The 25,380-nt window shown below is 44.8% G+C and overlaps 1 long non-coding RNA gene across 1 annotated transcript in view; it reads right to left on the reverse strand.

The window, feature by feature from the left end:
• LOC148684201 (uncharacterized) overlaps positions 1-24,482 on the reverse strand; it is a 380,707-nt gene extending 356,225 nt beyond the window's left edge. The window contains exon 1 of the long non-coding RNA XR_015946289.1: positions 24,416-24,482. This is a non-coding gene — a long non-coding RNA (uncharacterized LOC148684201). The remainder of the gene's footprint in view (positions 1-24,415) is intronic.
• Positions 24,483-25,380: the final 898 nt, after the last annotated feature.

Consider the following 25,380-nt stretch of genomic DNA (forward strand, 5'->3'; position numbering starts at 1 on the left):
AAGTAAACACTTATTTGACCCCAATTATTTGATGGGGGGGAACCTACAGATACAGTCCAAAAGGTCAATCAATCAATCAATCAAAACCTTTATTGGCATCATTTACATTTAAAATAAATAGTCCAGTACGATCACGTCACCAAACCACCAGCACAGTCACTTGCCAAAAGGGAGGGGAGGCCAGCAATCTGTTTTACCTCCATTGGATCTCCTACAGGGGCAGGATCCTGTAATGTACTTCAGCGGCAAAAGATCAAATTGAGGAACTCGGCTACAGTCCCGGTACGCTCCTGGTCTCTCCCCTGTAATAGGAAGCGTGTAACCTCTATCTCCGGTTTCCAATTTGGAATACATAGTTGGTCCAAGTATTGCTGGCGAATATCAGCATACATTTTGCATTCAAGGACCATGTGACCCAGAGTTTCAACTAGGTGGGCGTCACATGGGCAGATCCTGTCTCCTTCTGCCGTCCCTGCAAACCTACCCCAGAGGAGGTTAGAGGGGATAGCGTTGAACCTAGCCAGCGTGAAAGCCATTCTTTCTTGCGGGTTGAACAGAAATTGTAAATAATTGGGACTGGATTCCTGCGCCCAAGAGAGGTGAAAATAAAGGGGGAGGGACATGTTTTCTTCACGGCTAAAGTCAGTTCCTGTCGCTCTATGTCCCATAACCTAGTTTTTAACATGGCTTTGGCGGTTGGAAAAGCCACGGCTCCTAGGAAATCCTCTGAGAGCCCAAGTTGTTATATCTTTGTATAGAACAGTTGCAATCCTGGGGAGGGGAAGGAGTCCGACAGAACTTCGCTCAGTAAGGAATCTTTATCCGCTGAGAAGTAAATGCTTAGCCAGCATAAAAGAAAACTCATCCAGCTTGTGTTGGCCTCCCTCTAGGCACAAGGCTGCATAGGGTACTCAGCGTGGGACAGCAAAAATCTTACATAGAAAAGCTGCCTGCACTTGCTCCACTGACTGGGCGAACCCTGACATTCAGATTGGAATTCCATAGAACAGTTGAGCTCTGCTTTGAGCCAGTCCAAAAGGTGCACAGGGAGTTCTGTATATATGGGAGAATTCTAAAAAGCAAGTGGTCTTCACTAACCTGGTGCAAAAAGATCTTGTCATCCAGAGGAGCCCTAGCTGCCTAGATAAAACACTATAGCCCCACACACGCTTTATTTTATTTATTTATTTTTTAAAAAGAGTTTTTTCTTCACTTCTCACATCCCTCTGTGGCCCCCTAGCCTTGTGCTACGACCCCCCCCCCATTTATGCATTTTTCACCTGTGACCCCCTTGGAATATCCTGTGCCCCCCTGGTTGGGAAACACTGCTATAAATCATGTTACTATCCTTTGTTTTGAGAAAAGCCATTTTTACCCACGTTTCGATAAAAACCGCACTTCCTTAGATGTAACCTCTATTTTTCCTGAATGTGAAAACAGATATCTCTCCCCAGATACTGTACTTAAGTCTTGGCTTACCTAGTTATATTTCTGTTAGGAAATGCTGAGCACATAAATGTTGAATGTTTTACCATTCCAAAACTTAGCCCACATTTTGAAAACTGGTTTGTTTATTTTAAAAAATCTGACATTCTATTAAATTGCACTGAGATTTCAACAATGGCTTTGAAACCAATGAATGGGTTGTGTTTTGTGATCCTGCCTATACATCAGCATTTGATTTTGTGGTGCAATTTTGATCCATGGCTAATTTCCAACATGCTCAGGGAAAATGGCAATTAACTTGCTTAATTGCTTCTATTACACCATAGACATTTGATTCATTCAGCACTTTCTTCTCGGCCTCCAATTTATCAGCGCTGATTTTCAGAGTTAGTACTAATTTGTGGCTGTGCTTATGATGAACCAGAACCTCAGGTCTTCTCTGAAACAGTGCCGTTACGCAGCTCAGAAGTTAACACAGCAAAACTATAAGAACCTGTCTTGCCTTCTTGAGATTCCAACATCAGACTTGCTGAGAAATAGATACAGAAAAGCTATTATAATCTGCTGCCCCCGTTATTGCAAAATAAACAGAAGAAGACAAGTCAATTGCTATGGAGTAAAGAAACATCACGATAGCTGATATATCAAAGTGCAAATTTTATGAATGGACTGAGCTCCTGGTGGCAATTGTACCTTGAAGCCTCAATCTAGGCAGAATATTCATTTGGGGTCCTTATAAGGAAATATGTAGAAATGAACGTGTACCCCGTTGCTATGATAAAAGACCTCAACCTCACTGTGCACTGTTTCATTATTCTTTTCAAATACAAACACTCTGTTTCCACTGAAGTGAGAGGATTTATGGACCCATAAACCTCTTGATGAGAAGCAGAGAGAGAGAAGATTGATTTCTAGCAGTAATAGGCCTTACGGGTTACATAACAAAACAAAAACAAACCAATAACCAATATTCTTTATTAAATATCTAGCCCATACTGCCTCATAAAGGCACCCAGGGCAGCAAACAACAAAGCAGTAAAAATGATACAGCAAAAGACCCTAAAACACATTTAGAACATTTTAAAATGTCTAAAAATATTTAAAAACAAGGACCTACATTCACAACTAATAATGTCAAGGTTGCCAGGAACAACCTTGGTAACAGGAATGTTTTGACAATCCTCCTAAACGTCAATAATGAGCCCACCTCACCAGCGAGGGCATTCCGCAACCATGGAGACACTACTGAGAAGGCTCTGTCACAGGTCCATGCCAAGTGTTCAGCACCTAGCAGGCAGCAGCCATGTTAATGGCAGATGGACACGGAAATGAACAGGAGGCCTTGAATTAAATTTCTTTTGCAACGTGATTTAATTCCACAACATTCAGAGCATTTTTGGCTTTGTTCGTAAGCATGATTACTTAATTGGAGACAGGCCCCCATATAATGACTTGTATACACCAGTGATGGCGAACATTTTAGAGACCGAGTGCCCAAACTGCAACCCAAAACACGGCAAGTTAACCTGTACGGTATATCTCATTTTTTTCCTGTGTGTTTCACGTTTCTTCTTTATGACTGCTGTTGTAATAAATAATCCTTCATAAAAGTTATTGCATTACATTCTTCATTAAATTATCTTTCCATTGATATATAATTTTATGGTGTAACTCAGTGCTTTTTTCAGAAAAAAAATGTTTAGGGGTACTCTCATTTTGACTCAAGAAAATCACGGGGAGGGGGGTGGATAAATACAGTTCAAATTGGGAAAAATAAATACAGTGGTACCTCAGTTTCCGAACAGCTTAGCTTTTGAACTACTTGGAACCTAAACACTTCAAACCCGGAAATGAGTGTTCTGGTTTTGGAACTTTTTTCAGAAGCCGAACGTGCTCTGTTCTCAGTATAACTTCCATTTTGAGTGCCACAGTAGTGGGTCCCTCCAGCACTGCCACAACAGCAACCTCCAGCTCCGGCGGCACCGGCCGCTCCTGCTTGCAGGCAAGTAGGAGTGCGATAGGGCTGCTCCACTAGGCAGCGTTGCTGCTTGTACAGGAACAGGAGGTGGATCGGGACTGCCCAGCTGGGGAGGTGTAGGCTCCAATCCATCACACTTACCATTGAGGGGTTCGCAGCTGCACTCCCCTCAAGGGGGAAGTTTAAAGGAGCCCCCACCTCCCCGTCAGATCCCCTCCAACCCCGTGAAGGCAGCCAGGCTGAATAGTTGCTGGGGTTGGGGAAGGTGGAGGCAGCCCGGAAGCTGCACCTGAGAGTCCCTGCACCACCTGAAGGCAGCCAGGCGCTCCTCAGCTGAGCTGCCCGATCCCGATCCCGCTCCTACTTGCGTGCAAGCAGGAATGGAGGTGGGGATCTCTCAGCACGAAGCCTCCACTCCACTTCTCAGAGATCCCCGCCTCCACTCCTGCTTGCACGAGAGCCCTCCCCCCCCCCCAGCACGGAAGCTACTGGTGCACGTGCCCACGGAGAGGGCTCTGAGCGCCCTTTCTGGCACACGTGCCATAGGCTCGCCACCACTGGTATATGCAAACAGTGCTCGTTTCAGCTGTACAAAACTTTCCAACTGCTTTCCATCATATTACCAAAGTTTTCTTCTTCCCGAATTTGGAGGAAACAAAATTTGGGGAAGAACTAAATCTGAATAAACTTGGGCATAATTTCCATGATGTATGAAAACATCCAAAGATTAGAATGAGTTGCCACTACCCCAATGACCCAAAGATTTCCCCCCTTGACTTCTGACTCATGTCTTATAACAGGGGTTCCCAAACTTACCTGGCTTCGGGCCGCTTCCTCCGGCGCCGATCGCGCAGCGGGCCGGAGGGCGGGGAAACGCGCTCCCATATGCGCGCACACTTGCTTTTGGTGCGGCGCCGGAAATGGCTCTTGTGCATGTGCAGACGTCATTTGCGGTGCACTTCCAGGTCGGCGTGGCACCAGAAATAGCTTGTGCACGTGCGTATGGGAGCGTGTTCCCCTGCCCTCCGGCCTGCGCGTGCGCACAAGCTATTTCTGGCGCCGCACCAACCTGGAGATGGGCAACCACACCACAGCGCGCCAATAAGAGCAGGCGGCGGGGGTTGTCGGGGGCCGCACAATTGGCTCGCACGGGCCACATCCAGCCCCCGCGCCTTAGTTTGGGGACCCCTGTCTTATAATGTTAAAGAGTCACACTTTCTAACAAGGTTCTTAATCGCAAAATGATATGTATTCTCATACTAATGCCATGTCATAGAATTGTAGAATTGGAAGGGACCCCAAGGGTAATCTAGTCCAACCCCCTGCAAGGCAGGAATCTCAGCTAAAGCATCCATGACAGATGGCCGTTCAACCTCTGCTTATAAACCTCCAAAGAAGGAGAGTCCACCACTTTCTGAGGGAGTCCGTTCCACTGTCGTTTTGTTTTGTGAGAACAGCAGATATGATGACGTGAATCGGAAATCAGTAATCTTCCTTAGAAGCATGTACTTGAAAGATAATGGCAACCTGTTTGAACAAGTATCAAAATCCATATGATATCCAAAGTGTTACACACCAAAATTACATTGATTGCAGACTTGCATGATCAAGTGCTACAAAGCGATGCTGAAAGGATTATATTAGATGAGAAGGAGAGAGAGAGAGAGAGAGAGAGAGAGAGAGAGAGAGAGAGAGAGAGAGAGAGAGAGAGAGAGAGAGAGAGAGAGAAAGCAGTGCAAAGGTTTTTGATAACCATACAGAAAGGAATGGGAAACACTTGCCTGAAGTGTCTGCTTATTTTACTATAAATAACAGCAGCTTCAGTGCAGGAAAATGCTTAGAGAAAACTGAAAGGATAAGCAAGGGTTGCAGCCGGAAGGCAGGAAACATAATCTCTAGTTTGGAAAAGGTTCAAAGCCATGCATCATCACCCCTCATTTCATTGGCAAATTTTGTATAGGGCAGGGGTAGTCAACCTTTTTATACCAACCGCCCCCTAATGCATCTTTCTCGATAATAAAATTTCCTTACCAGTGCTCGATGGAAGGAGGATTCAGCTTGTGCCGTAGAACCCGCTACCGCCCACCTAGAATCCTGAAACGCCCACTAGTGGGCGGTAGGGAGCAGGTTGACAACTCCGGGTACAGGGAGCCTGTAATTGAATTGGCCTCTATAGAGGTTTGACAAGATGTGTAGACTCCATTGATGTCCATACTTCACATAGGGTTAGCTTCGAACCTTTAACTGTTAACCAGAGATGATGTCAGTGCAGAAGAGATAAATTTGAGCACCTGGGGCTTTCTGCCAGCTGGGTCATTCATGCAAGCTGAGAGATAGACAAATCCCAAGCAAGTCAGCTAGAAGCTGCTCCTGGGGGAAATGCTCAGTGCCTTCTGCTCACATTTGGGCTTGCGTTGGTGGCAGGTGACTTTCCGAATGGGCGGGGATACATTTTGGGGGCGGCGGGAACATGTCTCAGTTCCCCAAGTAAACATGCACTAGTGGCCTTAAGTTAAGCCACTATTTATCAACCTCACCTGGGGGGTAAAAGAATGATCATACTGATGAAGTAACTTGTAGGATTGTTGTAACTAAAAATATGCTATGTAAAAAAATATTATTAAATTTTCTGATCCCTGAGCCAAGGAGATAAGTAACTATACAACCTTTAGAAGACATCTAAGGCAGCCTTGTATAGGGAAGTTTTTTTAATGTTTAATGTTTTATTATGGTTTTTTAAAATAAATGTTGGAAGAGACCTAGTCAGATGGGCAGGATATGATGATGATGATGGAATAGGACGTCCCTATTTTCACCAGAGAAATGTTGGTGGGTATGTAATAAGTTGCATGTGTCTTTTCCCCCACAAGGATTTGAAGTGAGATGTGGCATTTCTCTCAGGGCTGAGATCAACTGTGGGTCTGGGTCTGAGGGCAGAGCGGCAGCAGTGGTGGGGATTTCTCCAACTTTTCTATGAACCAGATCTGAAACTAGAGCTTGGTGTGGATTTTGCAAGATCGGATGGTATGGTATAGGTAGCCTGCGGTGGATATACACACAGGAAAGAAAACACGCTATAAATAAGTCAGAAATTAGAACAAAAGATAAAAAATCCCTATGTAAAACTGCATAGAAAGGTTTTCTGCTCTACAGCGCCATCTGGTGTTGTGTGTTTATAACCCATTCAAAACATTGTTTTTACTAATGTAACTGAGTCCCTAGATCAGGCATCCCCAAACTGCGGCCCTCCAGATGTTTTGGCCTACAACTCCCATGATCCCTAGCTAACAGGACCAGTGGTCGGGGAAGATGGGAATTGTAGTCCAAAACATCTGGAGGGCCGGAGTTTGGGGATGCCTGCCCTAGACTGTTCCTCATTCTGTTTTTATTGTGGACAGTTGTTGCACCCATTAGCTACAGGTGGAAACAAACTTGAGATTATCCTACACTCTCTCATGAATTACATGAATACACCTCTCCCCTATTTACTTCTGGATCAGCTCCCCCACCCCACCCCATGCAAGATTAAACCTTGTAGAATGTACCTCTGTTCACTGCTACCATTTGCAGATTTCCCCTACTTTTATTTAATCACCAACTGAATGATCTTTGTAAAAGTTCACAGAAGCTCAGTCACTGGATGATGTTCTGAAGCTTTATTATTCCTTCTGGATATTGAAGTTTTCCCATTTCTTTTATATATGAATGTAGCGCCTGGGAACTATTGCCAATGGGTCTCCTTAGTAAATAAATTATTGTGATTATTGACTTGCTAGTGAGAAATGCTGGCTGAATTTTTATTGATGGAATATTCATGGTAGGCGGCAATTTTAGCGCAGTTTGTGACTGGAATACAAATCAGAGCATTAGCATCCCATGCTCACTTCTGCCAGAAACCTCTTTCACAAACAGGCCTGGGTTTAAACGGCAGTTTGATGCTTCTAGGCGGGTGGAAGATGATGGTTTTATTATACTGTCGAAAGTAATATGTTCATCAACTCCACCTCCCCACCAAATCTCCCTAAAAAACTATTCTTCTAGATTTCTTATGCAGATGGCAGCAAGAGATGATAAGACACGTGGCCATTGTGTGTTTGCAAGGGGGTATTTTTCAATTTGCTGTACAAAACAGAATGTGCACATGCAGCAAACTGGTTCTGAGCATTGACCTGTCACAAACTGAAAGTGCCAGTATTTCTGTGACTTCCCCTTACAGGATCGCCTTCAGACAGCTGGGGTGTCAGATAACGTCATACCCCCCAACATTTCTCCAATGAAAATAGGGACATCCTAAGGAAAAGTGGGACATTCCAGGATCAAATCAGAAACTGGTACGGCTTCTCTGAATCAAGGACGTCCCTGGAAAACAGGGACACTTGGAGGGTCTGACCTCAATGTCCAGGCTGAACAATGGGGGGTTGAGATGCTCCTTTAGGAATACAGGGCCAACGCCGTTTAGGGCTTTAAAGGTCAGCACCAACACTTTGAATTGTGCTTGGATTGTGCTCCTTTAGGACCAGTGTTATATGGTCTTGACGGCCGCTCCCAATCACCAGTCTAGCTGCTGCGTTCTGGATTAGATGTAGTTTCCGAGTCACCTTCAAAGGTAGTCCCACCCAGAGTGCATTGCAGTACAGGCAGGAGATAACCAGAGCATGTACTACTCAGGCGAGACAGTCTGCAAACAAGTAGGGTCTCAGACAGAGTACCAGATGGAGATGGTAGACAGCTGCCCTGGACACGGCTGCAGAGCCGTCTTTCTCATCGGGCTTAGTGGTTCATCGTGCCAGGGTGCCGGCCTGTTAGGGGCACCCCAGTGAGTGGGGGGAGCTGTGCGGCTTTGCCAGTGGCCTCCCCTTTCCCTGCACACCTGCCAGCTGCCCCCCGCCAACCATATGGCTGATGGGCATGCAGCTTGCCTCCCAAGCCTCCCCTTGGGTAGTCTGCATCTGGGTGGGGTACCATTTCTTGTTCCGCCTTGGGCATCAACGTGTCATGGGCTAGCCCTGCTTCTCACTCAATATTGTTTCCAATCTCTTTTTCAAATAAAAGCCATTGGGGGTGTTGGGGGAAGAATCTCCTTTGAATGGTAATCCAGTGGAACTGCGCTAAAGTTCAGAGAATTACAAGTATATTTAGTTTTATCGCGGAGGATCAAATAAGTTTTATCTCTGGGTATACAGAGAGAAATGAGAGCTCAATTTCAAACTCGAAAGATATTAAATCATATTGAGAAGGAAAAAATTATTAAAAGGAAAGTTAATTTATTTGAGCAGAGACATTCTTTTCCCTTCAAATATGCCCTGGTGTAAAAGCTCTTCTTTTGAAGTAATTTAAAGTTAAAATTAGCCGTGACACACACCTTTGTCTTTAATCAGTGTTAAAACCTCAAAAATAAAAAGACAGCCAGATAGACAGGGGAAATAATTGCGTAACCGGAGAAAGACCCATTATCTGAAGTAATAATGTGGTATTGGGATTTGACAAAGTTTGCATGACTTTAGGTAGGAATGATATAAAAGTATTGCTGCTTTGCAGTCTTCCTGAATGATGGACATCTGGAGAGCTTATGGGCTGGAGGTTTCCCCTCCCATTCAAAAGGAGCAAGTAAAGGTAAAAGAAAAGGACCCCTGGACGGTTAAGTCCATTCAAAGGCGAATTTGGGGTTGCGGCGGTCATCTCGCTTTCCGGCCAAGGGAGCCAGTGTTTGTCCACAGACAGTTTTCCGGGTCATGTGGCCAGCATGACTAAACCGGGACACCGGGACAGAAACCAGAGTGCACAGAAACGCCGTTTACCTTCCTGCCGCAGCGGTACCTATTTATCTACTTGCACTGGTGTGCTTTTGAACAGCTAGGTTGGCAGGAGCTGGGACAGAGCAACGGGATGCGGGTGGCACTGTGGTCTAAACCACCGAGCCTCTTGGGCTTGCTGATTAGAAGGTTGGTGGTTCGAATCCCCATGACGGAGTGAGCTCAAGAGGAACACAGTGATAAAGGAATCACAAATGCCTCAGGGTGTAATCCTGCACTCATCACCCACCAGCTGAAGGACAGAATTCCTCTCTCAGTGCCAGAAGAACACCAGATACACTGCCACCATAACAGGTACACAGGTGGAAGCAAGCGGTGGCCATTGTGGTGGAGAGCTCCTCTCTGACAGCAACGTCGCTGCCACTGTCAAGAGAGTAGTGGCATGGCAGGGCTCTACCACACTGGCTGCTTCTGAGTGAAGTGCCTCATACATACCATCAGAATGGCTGGAAAGGGGTGGACTTATGTTTGGGGCTTGGGCCACACAAGGAAGGAACACACTTATATTGTAACTCCTTCAAACAATGGCCATACCCTAGTCAGTGGAGCAATTTCATTCAAGCTTCAGACCTGAGATTCATTCAACTTTCAACTTCATTCAAACTTTAGTCAAAGCATTTCCCTCCTCTTGACTTCAGTGTGCGTCTGTCCATCCTCTTGCTTGCCTCAGGGGTGTATGACCCCCCAAAAAACTTTCCTAGTGTGGGATATACCCTGGGATTCAAATCAGGGACTAGCATGCATGTGGTGGGCCGGACTATATTTTGAAAAAAAAATATGAACCAATTCCTATGCTCCACAAATAGCCCAGAGATGCATTTTAAATAAAAGCACACATTCTACCCATGTAAAAACACCAGGCAGGCCCCACTAATAACCCAGAGAGGCATTTTAAATAAAAGGGCACATTCTACCTTAGCTGCCAAGTATCCTGTTTTTCGCGGGAAACCTCTGGATTTTAATCCGTTTCCCGCTGTTCTCCTGAATGGAGAAAAATTCTGGAAATTCCCCAGATTTCCTACCTTCCAGGGAGTCTCCATTTTGGGTGCCGCTCTGCCCATGTGTGGGCACCAGAAATCGGGCAGAGTGGCACTGGAAGTCACTTCTACGCATGCCCAGTGGCCACCGTCACCAAGATGGCTGCCACCATGCGGCCACCACCAAGATGGCCGCTGGGCATGCGTAGAAGCGACTTCCAGTGCTGCTCTGCCTGATTTCCGGTGCCCACACATGGGCAGAGCGGCCCCGGAAGTTGCTGCTACGCAACTTCCGGTACCGCGCAGCTGCTGATCCCACATTTTTCAGCAGGAGACTTAGCAGGTATGCATTCTACTCATGTAAAAACATGCTGATTCTCGGACCGTCCGCGGGCCGGATTGAGAAGGCTATTGGGCCACATCCGGCCCACTGGCCTTAGGTCGCCTACCCCTGCTTTAGACCACCTTCTAGATGTTAAGGATAATGGTTTAATTTCCTGAAATGGGAAAGTATGCTTATGCTGAATTGCTGTGTGATTTTTGCATGGGGTTTTCCTTTGGTAGCTCTCTCATGTGATTGGCTGACTGTGAGTCACATGAGAGAGGCATTCCATTCTGTTGTAACGGTCGTTTTTAACTGCTTTTTTTTTAAACTGTGTGTGTGTGTGTGTGTGTGTGTGTGTGTGGAGAGAGAGAGAGAGAGAGAGAGAGAGAGAGAGAGAGAGAGAGAGAGAGAGAGAGAATGGCTACTGACAGAAGTTTCTCTGGATCCCCTGAGGCAGTGTGTGTCATTGTGGTCAGTCTGGGGTGAAGCAGAGAGAGGAAGATCCCTAAATGTTAATAAGGAGAAACCTGTGCTCTCTATAAGGAACAAAGTAAATAAGCATGAGGTTGTAGGTATGTTCTTCTCAGTTATGTGTTTATGAAAGTAAAGTTGTTTTGAATATAAAGTGTCTGGACACTGTATATCATCAAAATTTATTTTTATATATGTACACGACAATGGAAGCATCTCCAGCCACTGTGTTTCTCCGAAAATAAGACACCGTCTTATATTTATTTTTCCTAAAAACACACACACACTATGGCTTATTTTCAGGGGATGTCTTATTTTTTTATTATGATACAGTTTAACCTACAGGGTTAAACTGCCTATCACTATGGCTTATTTTCGGGGTATGGCTTATATTCTTTGAATGCTTAAAAATCCTGCTATGGCTTATTTTATGGCTACGTCTTATTTTCGGAGAAACAGAGTAGTACCTTCTGTGTCAACTAGTCACTACCCTGTTTCTCATATTTTAAGACATACCCATAAAATAAGCCATAGCAGGATTTTTAAGCATTCAAGGAATATAAGCCATACCCCGAAAATAAGACATAGTGATAGGCGCAGCAGCAATGCCGGCCGCGGCAGGAGGAGGAGGAAAAAAATAAGACATCCCTTGAAAATAAGCCATAGTGTGTTTTTTTGAGGAAAAAATGAATATAAGACATGTCTTATAATATGAGAAACACGGTAGAACTCTTTAGACCTGCAAAGAGACAGTTAACAGACTTGGTTTGAGCTATTAACTTAGTAAAGAGACTGTTGACCACTTTTCTGTTTCACAGAAAAAAACACAGAGGCCAAACCTGGGGAAAGCTGGCCTTTGGTCTAACATTCATAGGTGCTGACTGACAATATGAAGACTGCAAAATTGAGGACCCTTGCATTTTTTGGTCTATACAGTTGTTGGTTAAGAACAGACCTCCGGAACGAATTAAGTTCATAACCAGAGGTACCACTGTATTCAGAAGCATACTGCCTCCCACCATAGAGTATAGCCATTGTAGCTAGTAGCCACTGCTACCCTTAACTTCCATAATTTTGTGTTACCGTATATTCTTTTAAAGCCACCACTTTAAGTTGGTGGCCATCATTGCCTTTTGTGGGAATGGATTCCGTAGTTGAACTATGCACTCTGTGATGAAGAATTTTTTCCACAAGGTGTTTGACCTACCCAAATTTCATTTACAAACTATGTAGGCAAAAATGCAAGTCTGTCTTTTATTTTTTGTTTAACAAGATGTCTGTACTGCTTAGTCTGTCATGGAAGTCTCATTTTGCTATAAAAGAATATCTATTAACTTCTCTTTGTTATGCTCTAATTAGGCCAAAGACCTTCATATTGATTGCTGATGGCAGATGAGAATGATTTGCCCCGTGTAGATTGATTTAACTGGATGGCGCTATTTTGAAACGTTTATTATTCAACTAACCACAGGCTCTGAAACCACTGGTTCAAATAATTAAATCAAATTCAACATAACAAAGGTGATCTAGAGGGGGAATCATATATTCCATTTATCCCAGTGGAGGGATGGCAAGCCGTTCTTCTGTGCTGATCCGATTTCTGTTCCTGAGCTCTTATATACATTTAACCTTTTCTTATAAGCTCCTGGATTCCAGAATTAGCATTCAGAACTCAGCAGCTGCCACAATGGCTCTTTGCTAACCAGAAGCAGCATGTTTAGACTTGATCTTATAGCTAAAACAAAAATGTGATTAATTTGGATTTACCCTTCACAGCTGACAGTCCATTGTTGTCCGTTTTTTTGCATTCAGTTCTCCACTGTCAAGGAACAGGGGTCCAGGATTGTTGGATCTCAGTGCTTGGAAGATGCTCATCTATAAATGCCTAGAATGGACTCTTGTTCCAGGACTAATACTCAGCCTTCTCCAACATTTCATGTATTTTAACTTGCAATATCCTTGGACAATCTGTTGAGAACCTCCCGGGTAAAGCAGCTTTAGGAATAATGGACAAGTGGAACTCATAACAGGACAGTTTACTGTGAAAATTTCATGCTCAGGATTCCAGACAGCCATGAGCCTCTCTGGAAATGTCAGGGACTGGGCAGAGGAGGAACGGTGGAGACCACCTCCCCATCCTGACCCTTCCGGGGGGGGGGGGAGGAGGAAGAAGAAGACAGTATAGATTTACAACAGGGGTTTGAGGGAGGTCACAGCTCAGAGGCAGATGAGGGGAAAAGCTGGGAGATCGTGGGAGAGCCAGAGCAACACCTTCATTGAGTTCATAGAATCATAGAGTTGGAAGAGACCACAAGGGCCAACCAGTCCAACCCCCTGCCGAGCAGGAAACACCATCAAAGCATTCCTGGCAGATGGCTGTCAAGCCTCTGCTTAAAGACCTCTAAAGAAGGAGACTCTACCACACTCCTTGGTAGCAAATTCCACTGCCGAACAGCTCTTACTGTCAGGAAGTTCTTCCTAATGTTTAGGTGGAATCTCCTAATGGTGGCTGACCTGGCTGATACGTTGTCATTAGAAAGCATTCCTGACCCTCCATCTCCCAGAACCTGGCAAGCCTTAAAAGTAGGAGAGCAAAGAGCTCAAAGACAGAGGGCACGTAGCAGCACCCGTAGAGGAGGTGGTGATGATGACGAATGAGGAAGTGGGAGAGACGGAGGGTTGGGATTCACTCGGGACAATGGTATTATCCAAGAGGCTGGGTTCTATAGCCTCTCTCTGTAAAAATTGAAATAAAAAGGACAGTAAGAAACTTTTCCTTGTCTTTATACCTTCCTGGGCAAACAGCTGGGAGCCGCTGACAGTATCCTGACAGGAAAGAGAATTGGACAAGATGGAAGCCACAACTGGGAAAAAAGACAAACCTTTGCCTGAGTTGCTCTAGGCAGGCTCCTTCAGTGGGATGCGAGAGACCAGCATGATAGGAAATGGTGACAAGGTTTGCTTAATTTGGCCTTCCTTGCTCCGTAGCTGGGAGGAAGGGAGCACGCCCTTGCCACCCAGACCTCTCCCCCGCCTGCCCTCCCTCCATGGGGTGGGCTGTAATAGACTTGGGTTCTTAGCTATCTAGCTGCTTTATTTCCCAATTAAAATAAAATGTAGCTCTCTAGAACAATCAGCATGCCACCTCTTTCGGTCAACGAGTCCTGAAGTGGTTAAGCAGATCAAAAGCTCCTTTGCGAAGTGGAATTAAGTGATATACAAGCCTGCAATATTCAATGCTTTCTAAAATTGACAGGATTACTCAGTTCCTTAAATCAGGAGTGGGGAAAATGTTGATATCAAAGGCTGTGTTCAAGTGTTCAAGGATCACATGGGGGGGGGCAGTGCTGGCAGTGGGTGAGGCCAAAGCTAGCCCTCCCCCCTCTCAATTCATATATATTTGTAAAAAATTGGTCCCCTCTCTGTGCTTGATAGGCCTTGCTGTACCTGCACATTTTCCATACCTATTTGGTAAACTGCAATAAAAAGGGCATTTAGCAACTTGTGTGTCTTTCTGTGGGAGTTCCCTGGGAATTTTGTCATGCCATGTTGGTTTGTACGGGGCATTTAGCAAGTGATAGGTGGCAGAAAACTGCTTTGACTTCCTTATTAGTGGATTAGGTGAGAAATTGTTGGAGAAGGGGAAAGGAAGGTAAGGAGAGAGGGGGAGGAGTCTTCCTCTTTATCTTACTCTGCCCCCCTCCCCAATTAATTCTTTGGCGTTGAAATGTAAAAGATACAATGGAAAGAGCAGGCATTATTTGTGAGCCTATCTCCACCTGAATAATAAAATAATATTCAGAATAAATTGTCTTTACAGGTTTTTAATGCCATTTTAGAATGATTTTATGATGCTTGCATTGGCTTTGTGTGCATAGTTGCATTGATTTTATTGTTTTAATTTCTTTGTTTATATTTGATCTGAAAAAATAAAATCACACAGCTGTGTACCACCCAGATGGCATGGTTAATGGGCGGACTATGAATCTCAAGTAAACAATGTTGTTATTATCAAAGAGATCTTCCCTTCCCATGTTTGAACTTCTCTCTCTCTCTCTCTCTCTCTCTCTCTCTCTCTCTCTCTCTCTCTCTCTCTCTCTCTCTCTCTCTCTCTCTCCCCCTCTTTCCTTCCAAGTCTGAGAGAAAAGTCAGTAAAGGTCACACATATAAAAATGTGACATTTATAAAATCAGACAAGTTGAAAAGGGATTTGCCATTTAAGCAAAGCCCAATTAGTATTGCCCCCTAGTCTGTGAGAGTTTATGGGCCTCATTGGAGCAGACAGAAAATAACTGAGCTTCGCTTTGACAGAGAACTTAACTGTTATGTGCTCAGAGCTTTTAACAAATGGGACGCCCACAGCCTTAGCGTGTAGTTGCTTCTATATGCAACCTGTGGCCAGTTAGCAGTTCCATTGTGCATGCACAACTCCATAGAACTTTCTTTTTCTGCTCTGGAGGCAAAGGAGGTCTTCCAATTTGAATGAGAACTAAACAATACAGTACCAAGTACTGCACCCCTACTGTCAAGATATATTTTGTGTTCACATTCGCTCTTTGTACTATGTCCTTCGGAAAGGAAATAAATAAAAGTTTGTTTATAAAAAGTATTCTGCCTCATAGATGAAAAGCAGAAATCCCTATTTGCCTCAAGCTGTGTTCAGTATGTTTAAGAGAGGCACTGAAATAACTTTATTTCCATTTACCTTTCTCCAGGCTGTGTGCATGGTCAGGAATGTGTTTTAGTGGTTCAGAGTGCTGGGCTAGGACAGAGGCGGAAGCCCAGTTTCAAATCCCCACTCAGCCGAGAGACTTAACAGGTGCATTTGAGCCAGACAGTTGTTGTTTTTTAGACTAACCCACCTCACAGGGTTGTTGTGGAGATGATTTTTTTTTGGGCGGGGGGTGGGTGGAGCATGATGTGTGCCACAATGTTTCCTCGTTGGGGGAAAAGTGGGGCATCAGTGAAGCAAATAGGAAGATGCATCCTTGCAAGTGGAGAAATGTTTTTTTTTCTCTCCAGCTGGAAGAAAAGGGTAGCAGTTTTTGGAAACCTGCCTTTGCCCAAACGCAACTTTCCCCCTCACTCCAAAGAGAATAGACAAAAGGCGGCTTGCGAGCCTTTTTGAAATCAAAGGCAGGGATAAGTCTGTGATTCAGCTTGGTGTTTGGGGACATGGGGAAAGGCGCATGGCTGACATTGGCAGCTGTCATATTGTTTGGAGATTGGGAAGAAGTGCGGCATATTTTTCAGAGCTGGCAGTGGCTAAAGCCACAAGCTGCCTGTGAAGAAGAACTCTGGGGATCCAGTCTCCACAGCATACAAGCGCTCCAGACATTATTGCACTTTCTGCTGATTAGCTTGCCCTTGCTTGTTCTCGTACACGAATGCTGTGCCGGCACATTAACCCATTTGACAGTTCAGAGGAAGGCTTGGGGTCTGCGGCTGGGGAAGATTTATGCTTCTGGTAGCATCTAGGAACAGAGCACTTCGTTAAATATTTACCAAATTGTCTGCTTCTGCACCTCGGTTTAAAATCCAAGGTGCTGCCTTGACATTGGGATGTTCTCTCGTGGAAGGTTGTTTTTCTTTTTCAGTTGTTCCCCACGGGGTGCTACTTACACCACGGTTTAGCAAGCATAAAATGGCTCTTGCAGCTTTCTCCTGTGTCTGCAGATGCACTCCAAACATCTTATTAGGAAGGCATCAAACACTGATGGCAGGACAGCTCAGTTGGTAGCACGCGGCTCGTAATCTCAGGGTCCATGTGGGGCAAAAGATTCCTGCATGGCAGGGGGTTGGACTAGATGACCCTCCAGCTCTAAGATTCTATAAGTATTCTTGCCCAGAAGAAATAAGCTGGATGTGATGGTGGTGGAGGAGGGTCTGTCCTGATTGGTGGAGCCTCTTTCTGTTTTTGCACAAAAGGGACTGTTTGAGAGAAAGGGTGTGAAGCTAGCTGGTCTCTTCCACTTTCCCCAGCTGTGCTTCATCGCTTCAAGCTATCGCCTCCCTCATTCCCAGTATTAGAAGTGGCTTGGGTAAACCTTGTCTGAAGCAATAAAGAATAAAGAAAGGGGATGCAGTCTCTCCTCTTCCCTGCTCATTCTATTACAGTCAAACCTCAGTTCCTGAACGCCGAAAACCTGGAAGTGACTGCTCCAGTTTTCAAATGATTTTCGGAAGCTGGACGGTCTTCCGGAACAGATTAAGTTCGAAAACTGAGGTTCCACTGTACATGTAAAAACTAGACCCTTGCCCTACATTTTATGGTTTTTAAATGGTGAAGGTATATGAATAAGTAACCATGGCTGCCTTGTTGTATTTTATTTGGCACAGACTCCACATGAATTACCAATCTTCCTATTACCCTGTTTCTCATATTTTAAGACATACCCATAAAATAAGCCATAGCAGGATTTTTAAGCATTCAAGGAATATAAGCCATACCCCGAAAATAAGACATAGTGATAGGCGCAGCAGCAATGCCGGCCGCGGCAGGAAGAGGAGGGAAAAAATAAGACATCCCTTGAAAACAAGCCATAGTGTGTTTTCTTGAGGAAAAAATAAATATAAGACGTGTCTTATAATATGAGAAACACGGTATACTTAATACCTATGGCAGTAATTTGATAAACAAAGAGAATCTTCTTCTTCCAATTAATGTACGGTAGTTGGACTGTTTCTTTGGGTGCCTGACACTGGCCACTGTTGGTAATGCTCTTGTGTCTTCATTTTTCCGCAGTCAGGAGAAGGATCGATGGACAGTTGCCCCATCTGCTGAGCCACTGAACTGCCTTCTCAGTGAAGTCTTCTCGGTCAACCCCTGGACTGATTCTGCCCAACCAGGTTAGTCATTGGCTCCTCGTTAGGTAGAGGTGTAGCTGGACTTTGTGTTCCAATGGAACCTTGCTTGAGCAAAAACATCTTCCTTTTTACTGCTGAGTTCTGTATTCTTAGTTGTCTTTGGTCCATGGACTCCTGGCTAGCTCCTCAAACACGCATCCTGCATTGGTCTTTTGTCCTGACTGCAAGAATGCTTCTCAGCCCCTGGCTCACATCAGACTCCTGCCAATGGCTGAGCCATTGGAAGATACCACCAGCTTATGGATAAAGGGTGGTATTCATCCATAATCTGAGACCCTTCATCATGTGAAAGATCTGGAGGGTGGCAACATGAGAATGGGCCTTTTCTGTGGTGGCTCCCTGCCTGTGGAATACTCTCCCCAGAGAGGCTCATCTGGCCCCTTCATTACATATCTTAGGTGCCAAGCAAAAACATTCCTCTTCTCCTAGGCCTTTGGCTAATTAAACAATCTATGGTCCTTTAAATTGTGGGAGGGATGGTTATTATTTGTTAGTATGGCATTTATTTTTGTGTCTCCATATTGTAAACCACCCTGTGATCCTCAGGTGAAGGGTAGTATGGAAAGAATAATTCAACTAAGTTTTACTTAGAGTAAAGGTAAAGGGACCCCTGACCATTAGGTCCAGTCGCGGACGACTCTGGGGTTGCGATGCTCATCTTGCTTTACTGGCCAAGGGAGCCGGCATTTGGTCGCAGGCAGCTTCTGGGTCATGTGGCCAGCATGACAAGGCCGCTTCTGGCGAACCAGAGCAGTGCACGGAAACACCGTTTACCTTCCCGCCAGAGTGGTACCTATTTATCTACTTGCACTTGATGTGCTTTCGAACTGCTACGTAGGTTGGCAGGAGCAGGGACGGAACAACGGGAGCTCACCCTGTCGCGGGGATTCAAACCGCCAACCTTCTGATCGGCAAGCCCTAGGCTCTATGCAAATCAAGAAAGAGGGCATCATTAGGGCCATTAAATGAGTCTTCTCTGAGTAAAACTCAGTTGAATACCACCCCCTGTATTTACACTTGAGCCATGATCTTGCAAAAACTCTTTTCTTTTTGCTTTTGCTTTTGACACCTCATCACTTCATAGTTTGCAACTGTTAAAGGTAGAAGGTATAATATTTTGTGTATCCCCCACTCCACTCTGACAGTTTCCAGCTGAATGGAACAAGTTTGTTTTTGCATCATTAACGGACATGTTTGGAAGGAAGAAGAGTGACATGGTCCCTTGTTGTCCCTCACTTAAGGCGCGGTAACTTAAGTGTGACAGATTGTTTGATGGGTGATGCACATTGATCACGAGCCTGTGCACCCTAGCAGCAAAATGACAGCATGTGCAAATTCATTACTGGGAACCTTGCCAAAATGTCATTAGAAATGTTGGTCCAGGAAATTAAAGTTGATATACTGTGATGATGGGTGCAAAAATGAGCCAAAGTGTGGAAAACAAGCATTTAGGTAGCAAGATCTGAAGAGCCCCCAGCCTAGTTATCCTGGAGGGTTATTGATTATTCAGTGTGAAGAACTGACATACCTAAATTGTCTCTGACGGTGGACTATTTTATCTTATAGATGTGTGCATAGTAAAGATTTGGCACCTGGGGACCAAAGATAGGCAAACCCTTTGCAAGAAGGGCCTCGTTTTCTCAGATGTGAAGACAGATATCACAGCACATGCAAACACTGAGTGCTTTCACAGCTTAGTTTACTGGAGATAGTTAGGTTTAAATTGCTCAGGCTGTTGATCTAGTATCAGGAGTGGGTAATTTGTGTCCACTACAGTAAACCAGCTGAGTGGATCATAGAGGTGTGTCTTAGGCTCAACTATTCCCCATTCTCTCTGTTATTAAAAGGCTGCGTTCAGCTGGAACCTCGGGTTGCGTCCACTGCAGGTTGCATTTTTCCGGGTTGCGAACAGAAGTGTGGATGGGCTCTTAGTTTATCTCCATATGATCCTGGTTTGCAGCAGTTCAGTTTTGTTTTGTTTTTTGTGATTTTTGCTCTTGCTCCACTCCAGTTTGCTGTGGCTTCAGAAAGCTTCAGGTTGTTTTCATTTCATATTGTATCGTATTAAGGAGAAATAGGAATGCCTGTTCCGGTACAATTGTCTGCAATTACCCCTCTGCCCTTAGGGCAGGGGTCTGCAACCTTTAAGACAAAAAGAGCCACTTGGACCCGTTTCCAAAGAAAAAAAATAAACTGGGAGCTGCAAAACAGGGACGTAATCAGAAATCAGAGGGCCCCATAGCAAAATTTGCTATGCCCAATAATCAATGCCCCAAAATACCATAGAAAATTAATCAGGGCCCCAGTGTACCATAAATCATAATCAGTGCCTGATGTAAATAATAATTAATAATGAGGGCCCAATGTCATCTTCGTCATTATAAAAATAACTTTGAGTTTGGGCTGCCTTGATTACTGGGAATGGGCAAAACTCTGACTCCCTTATTAGGACACCTGTATGGTTTCATGTGTGTTGCTCCCATCAAGTGAACTTATAAAATTTCCTCATATTGAATCAACCCATTGATTAATACATCTACCTCAATCTCCTGACCAGGCCGGCAGGAGGCCACAGGCAGGAGCAGCAGCAGCAAACACGCGCTCTGAGCCCGCAAGCCTTTTCTGCTGCTGGGCGGGAAGAAGCGCGCCCGTTTAAAAAAATAAATAACTCCGCCCCCGCCCCCGTGAGCCTATTGGCTGCAGAAATGCGGTGGGGAGGGGCTGATGCAGGGAGGGGGCCGACCACGCTCCCCGGGCTGCTAACGTCACCTTGCGTCCTTTTTGCACAGCGCATGCGCACAGCGGAGTTGTGGACTCCGGCGGGCGCCGTGTGGGGCGCAGGCGCACAGCGCGCCGCCGCAGCTGTGTGCTCCGGCAGCGGTGGGCACCGCGAGAGTGTCTGGCGGGCGTGGCGGGCGCTGCAGCATGGCTCAGGCAGCGCATGGCTCGGGCGCCTCCTCCCCTCGTATCCGCTCCGGAGCCGCAGCAAAGGTGTAAAAGAGCCACATGCGGCTCCGGAGCCGCAGGTTGCAGACCCCTGCCTTAGGGTTATTGCTTTGAAATCTTGTCTTGGTTAATGGAAGGGGGTGGGAATCTTCAAATTTGAAGACTATGAATAAACTATGCTGCCCACAGAAGCCTTTCTGAACAAAATCGATGTGGCAGAATTTGGCTGAATGTTCATCTAGAACATTAATGTAGTCTCAACTTTTCCTCTTTCATTTTTTTTTAGCAAATCAGGTTAGCAATGTTCACTGCACTCCTGCTGCACTTCTTACATCATATAAATCAATTGAATTTACTTGTGAGTAAGCATGTACAGCCTCACACTGTTATAAATCTTTTTCCCCCCCTGAACAATCCCCTTTGAAATGATTGGTAGTTGTGTAAGAACATGGTGCTATTATTCAGTGGAGCCTGCTATGGATAACTTACTGTTTGCTTCTAGATGTGGAAGAGCCTTGGCCAAGCCACATTGTCTCATATTTGAGGAATTCAATCTTTTCAGAATTCTAGATGAAACAACCTGATATTGGACCAATCTGCAGACTGGAACTTAGCTATCCCCCTGGTTTCGCACATCTCTCAATGTTCTTGGCAGTATAAACATATCAAAACATGCATTTAAACATTGCTTTTAAGAGAAAAAGAATACATTTTGAGAGGTGTGGTTTTTTAAAATAGAAACAAAAACACACCTATTAATGTGGAGAAAGAATGAGCAAAAATATGTGAAGCTGTAAAGGATCACCGAAAACCAGATTTCCCTCACTTAACCTTGTGCTCAGCATGGACAGTATTTGATCTGCAACATAGGCATATGATGCAGGCGATCACAATACAGATAGTAAATTGAAAGTATTTTATAAAGGATAAATAGAAGAAGTACCACTTTCACTTTATTCATTTAACGCATTGGTGTCATTTGGAAGAATCTGGTTTTTCAAGATTGGTGATGTTTCATTAATGTTGTTTTTTCCTCCACCCCCTTGGGAAGTACTGCTGTTCCAGTAACTCTGAATAACAGACCGATTCCCTCCCCGCAACTGCCTCTTCTCCCTTCTCCCCCCTACACAAATGTGCCCTGCATTGGGAAGAGGAAGGTTATGGCCTTTACTCACCATGAAGTTGTTACAGTAAGTGTCACACTTTTTAACAACAGCCACAACAAAAGAGGTGCCGGTACTGTGTATCCTTGAGAAAAAATGGCATGATGAGCCTATCAGGAGCAATGCTACACTACAGTCTCTGAAGATGCTTCTGCATTTATCCAAGCTCCCAAAAACAACTGTGCATGGAGTTAGAGCCAGGAGATTTATACTTCAAGACAAAACGCGAAACAAAAACTCAGCACCAGGAAACTGTTGAGAGCCCAGGCAGCAGGTATACTCACCACAGGGGTCTCTTGAAGAGAAACAATGTGCCATCTAAGCTACTGAAGAGTAAAGGCGAAAGGAAGCAGACAGTTCATTGAAGTTCTGGTGTCCAACAGGGATTGCAATGTGAGCCGTACACTGACAAAAGTTGGAAGGCTTTACTGTATTTTATTTTAATCATACCAATGGGAAATGTTCAGCAGTATCATTTTTTAAAATTTTATTTTATTTTACTACCAGATCAAGAGATACTATAACCAACATTTTGAAAACATCTTACTAATTTATTAACTGAAACCATTTTGAAGTCCATCTTCTGGGTATGTGCTGAATATACTCTAAATGGTGAATATAATCATTTCTGCACCACGGAGCTCTAAATTATGTGGAAATGGTAGTGCAGGGATCACCAGACCACCTGCCTGTGCATGCGTGCACACACTTCGTTTTTCAGTTAAATTGGGTCCTCCTGAATTTGCATGGTTTTACACAGGGTCCTTCCACACCCACTCCACCCTCAAACACCACGAAATTAAAGCTTGCTTTGGAAGACCGCACAGTTAAAATTGTAAATCTGGTGCTTGCCAGCTCCACAAAAATCTTGACCTAAGGCATGGATCATCATGGAACTTCATGATTTGTACACAGAATGACAACAAAACCACCAACGACTCACATAACGCGCCTGATGTTTTGAAGGCATCCCTTGTGAGAATTATGAGGATCCATAAGGATCTGTACCTCAGATCTACGTTTTTGTATCACATCACCACTGGAAAGTGCCAGATCAATGATTTTTACAGTTCAGTCAATGGAGACATATGCTATATGTATTTTGGTTGGTGGCAGGGGGAAACCTGTGAAAAAATACGCAATTCAAAGAAGTACCATTTTACTTGAGTAATGCGCGTGCACTTCTCTCTCTTTCTCTTTTTCTTACATCATTCTCCACCTCTCCCCCGACACCCACAGCCGCCCTTTGCCCACTGCCTTGTTCTCTCTCCCTGCCCCCCAGCCTCCCAGATCACTCCTTTTCACTTCCAGTCTTCTCAGATGCTCTGTTCAGCTACACAGGGGCTTATAAGAGCTTTGAAAAGTATACAGGGCTGCATACAGAGAAGTGGGATAAGGCATCATTTTTCCAACTCCCTCATTCAGCTCCCCTTTTCAAGAGGAAAAGAGGTAACCACCCTCACCACTTCATGATAACATAGACTGTAAATGAAAAGCTCCAGAGGCTTTTCAGTTGAAGTACTCAAGGACACCACTGCAACCACAGGCACCACCTTGACAATCCCATATATGCTGTTTGTTGGTTTGCTCTCCCCCCAGTTTTAATACGTGGCTTTTGCTTAAATAGAACAGTTGTTGCATGATATGTATAGCAAGGAAGTTGTCCTGTCTTCTCCTGGATTGGAGTCCCAGTGGAGCCCAACTTGAAGCCAGGGTACTCCTTGGAAGTGTACCATCTCAAAGAGCAGGGAGAGGACAAGGCATGTCCAGTAGTGTAGTTGAGTCTAGTGGTAACATCAAACCCATTCATTCATTCATTCCAGGTAGCTGCTGTCCTATGCAGGGTAGGGCAAAAGATAGCTTGTTCAGGACCCTGGAGAGCTCCCTAGGGCTAGTGTTGCCTCAGCAGCATGCTGAAGCCTTTTTTTATAGCTGGCTGACTCATATACTTGAGTCCATCCCCTGCAAGGAGCTGTCTGTTCATTTAAAAGGTCTGTTCTGTTCTGCAATCACTGGCTCCTAAGCATGGAGGTAATGATGGGTGCATTGGAAAGGTATCCTCTGAACCAGAGGTGTCTGACTAGACCACATTTTTTGGCTTGGATGGTTTGGGAGAGTGGGGTTGGTGGCTCCACAGCTGATGCCTCCATCTGAGGATGCCTTTGAGCCTGATGGAGGCTCATGATCAGAAAACATGCCAGAAGTGAGTAATGGTGACAGTCCAGTGGCAATGGTAACAATGCCTAAGATAGATGAGAAGGGGCAGGGAGCCGTGCAGGGCGACCTTGGTTACTCCTATTTCTGACTCCAGTGCATTCTTAATTTTCTGTGTCCTCAGCAGGCACATTCCAGCAAACTACCAAAGTACTCTGATGCCAGGAACTAAAAGGAAGAGTCATGATTTTTTACCAGAATCTATACTGCATAGCCTGTTGTCTTTGTCCATGGAGTTTTCTTGGCAGGGATACTGGAGTGGCTTGCCAATTCCTTCTCCAGGTGGATCACGTTTGGTCAAAACATAACTTCTCCAAGTTATTTAAGCCCCTTCGCCATGAAGAGGCAGTGAGAGATTTTACTTTCTTGGGCTCCTTGATCACTGCAGATGGTGACAGCAGTCCCGAAATTAAAAGACGCCTGCTTCTTGGGAGAAAAGCAATGACAAACCTAGACAGCATCTTAAAAAGCAGAGACATCACCTTGCCTACAAAGGTCATTGAAGTTAAAGCTATGGTTTTCCCAGTAGTGATGTATGGAAGTGAGAGCTGGACCATAAAAAAGGCTGATCGCCGAAGAATTGATGCTTTTGAATTGTGGTGCTGGAGGAGACTCTTGAGAGTCCCATGGACTGCAAGAAGATCAAACCTATCCATTCTGAAGGAAATCAGCCCTGAGTGCTCACTGGAAGGACAGATCGTGAAGCTGAGGCTCCAATACTTTGGCCACCTCATGAGAAGAGAAGAATCCTTGGAAAAGACCCTGATGTTGGGAAAGATGGAGGGCACTAGGAGAAGGGGACGACAGAGGACGAGATGGTTGGACAGTGTTCTCGAAGCTACGAACATGAGTTTGACCAAACTGCGGGAGGCAGTAGAAGACAGGAGTGCCTGGCATGCTATGGTCCATGGGGTCACGAAGAGTCGGACACGACTAAACGACTAAACAACAACATACTGCATAGCATAAAAATGGAGGACATCCAGTCGCAATTGGATTTTAACCCATTTAATTAAATGGGTAAAAACAGAAGCCAGATTCACATGTCCTTCATTTCCTTGCTATTGTCAGCATGTAGCCTTGACCCAAGCTATCTACAATTTGGATTTGTTTATTTATCTGCCACAGGACTCTCTGGCTTCTTTTGGAGCTAGCCATCTTTAATCTTGTCTTTATTTTA

This window comes from Zootoca vivipara, chromosome 11, assembly GCF_965207765.1.
Source record: "Zootoca vivipara chromosome 11, rZooViv2.hap1.1, whole genome shotgun sequence".
NCBI classification, from domain to species: domain Eukaryota; kingdom Metazoa; phylum Chordata; class Lepidosauria; order Squamata; family Lacertidae; genus Zootoca; species Zootoca vivipara.